The sequence below is a fragment of the Perkinsus marinus genome, assembly GCF_000006405.1.
Source record: "Perkinsus marinus ATCC 50983 genomic scaffold scf_1104296953542, whole genome shotgun sequence".
In the NCBI taxonomy this organism is placed as follows: domain Eukaryota; phylum Perkinsozoa; order Perkinsida; family Perkinsidae; genus Perkinsus; species Perkinsus marinus.
Window position 1 is genome coordinate 1 of NW_003208443.1, and position 1,645 is coordinate 1,645.

The window sequence follows — 1,645 nt, forward strand, 5'->3', positions numbered from 1 at the left end:
TACCACTGGCCTGATGCGCTTTAACCACACCCACCCGACCCGGGGGATGTGTGTCGGGCCCGTATCGGTGTGCAACAAGTAAAACCTAGTTCGCACCATGCGGTCCCTGCCACATAGAACCATCGGCGTATTTGCAGGTTATGGATTCCCCGATTGCCGATATACAGATAAGACAATGAGACTACTAGTCTGAGACTAGTGGCAACGGTGAACGTTGCTTGATTGGCAATCTCGCGCACACTTGGAAATCCAGCCTTCGCTGAATGGCGCCTCGGTTCTCCAATCCCACCCTCTCGAGTCGGAGGGGCTTTCATTGAAGAGGTTTAGTCATAGGTGATCCACGTCGACCGACAACGGCTTATGCTTGTTTGAGTCGCTATCGTATAGTGGTTAGGACATTACGTTGTGGCCGTGACAACCCCGGTTCAAATCCGGGTAGTGACTTACATATGTATCAAATTGTACGCTTCTTGAAGAGGTTTGGCGATAGGTGAGCCATGTGGACCGACAACGGCCAACATTTTCTAGTCGCTATCGTCTAGTGGTTAGGACGTCACGTTGTGGCCGTGACAACCCCGGTTCAAATCCGGGTAGTGACTTTGATATGTATCAAATCGTACGCTTCTTGAAGAGGTTTAGCGATAGGTGATCCACGTCGACCGACAACGGCTCATGCTTGTTTGAGTCGCTATCGTCTAGTGGTTAGGACGTCACGTTGTGGCCGTGACAACCCCGGTTCAAATCCGGGTAGTAACTTTGATATGTATCAAATTGTACGCTTCTTGAAGAGGTTTAGTGATAGGTGATCCACGTCGACCGACAACGGCTCATGCTTGTTTGAGTCGTTATCGTCTAGTGGTTAGGACGTCACGTTGTGGCCGTGACAACCCCGGTTCAAATCCGGCTAGTGACTTTGATATGTATCAAATCGTACGCTTCTTGAAGAGGCTTAGTGATAGGTGATCCACGTCGACCGACAACGGCTCATGCTTGTTTGAGTCGCTATCGTCTAGTGGTTAGGACCTCACGTTGTGGCCGTGACAACCCCGGTTCAAATCCGGGTAGTGACTTTGACATGTATCAAATTGTACGCTTCTTGAAGAGGTTTAGTTATAGGTGATCCACGTCGACGGACAGCAGCTCATATTTCTTTGAGTCGCTATCGTCTAGTGGTTAGGACGTCACGTTGTGGCCGTGACAACCCCGGTTCAAATCCGGGTAGTGACTTTGACATGTATCAAATTGTACGCTTCTTGAAGAGGTTTAGCGATAGGTGATCCATGTAGACCGACAACGGCTTATGCTTGTTTGAGTCGCTATCGTCTAGTGGTTAGGACGTCACGTTGTGGCCGTGACAACCCCGGTTCAAATCCGGGTAGTGACTTTGACATGTATCAAATTGTACGCTTCTTGAAGAGGTTTAGCGATAGGTGATCCATGTAGACCGACAACGGCCCACATTTTTGAGTCTCTATCGTCTAGTGGCTAGGACGTCATGTTGTGGCCGTGACAACCCCGGTTCACATCCGGGTAGTGACTTTGACATGTATCACATTGTACGCTTCTTGAAGAGGTTTAGTTATAGGTGTGCCACGTCGACGGACAGCAGCTCATATTTCTATGAGTCGCTATCGTCTAGTGGTTA

At 49.2% G+C, this 1,645-nt stretch overlaps 8 non-coding genes across 8 annotated transcripts; all 8 read left to right on the plus strand.

Annotated features, from left to right (window-relative positions):
* The first annotated feature begins 372 nt into the window (after positions 1-372).
* On the plus strand, positions 373-444 carry Pmar_PMAR012251. The gene has a single exon. It is a non-coding gene; the product is annotated as a tRNA-His (tRNA).
* Positions 445-527: 83 nt separating this feature from the next.
* Pmar_PMAR012252 lies at positions 528-599 on the plus strand. The gene has a single exon. It is a non-coding gene; the product is annotated as a tRNA-His (tRNA).
* Positions 600-684: 85 nt separating this feature from the next.
* Pmar_PMAR012253 lies at positions 685-756 on the plus strand. Its single transcript has one exon. It is a non-coding gene; the product is annotated as a tRNA-His (tRNA).
* Positions 757-841: 85 nt separating this feature from the next.
* Positions 842-913, plus strand: Pmar_PMAR012254. Its single transcript has one exon. It is a non-coding gene; the product is annotated as a tRNA-His (tRNA).
* Positions 914-998: 85 nt separating this feature from the next.
* Pmar_PMAR012255 lies at positions 999-1,070 on the plus strand. The gene has a single exon. It is a non-coding gene; the product is annotated as a tRNA-His (tRNA).
* Positions 1,071-1,155: 85 nt separating this feature from the next.
* On the plus strand, positions 1,156-1,227 carry Pmar_PMAR012256. The gene has a single exon. It is a non-coding gene; the product is annotated as a tRNA-His (tRNA).
* An 85-nt stretch (positions 1,228-1,312) lies between these two features.
* Pmar_PMAR012257 lies at positions 1,313-1,384 on the plus strand. Its single transcript has one exon. It is a non-coding gene; the product is annotated as a tRNA-His (tRNA).
* An 83-nt stretch (positions 1,385-1,467) lies between these two features.
* Positions 1,468-1,539, plus strand: Pmar_PMAR012258. The gene has a single exon. It is a non-coding gene; the product is annotated as a tRNA-His (tRNA).
* Positions 1,540-1,645: the final 106 nt, after the last annotated feature.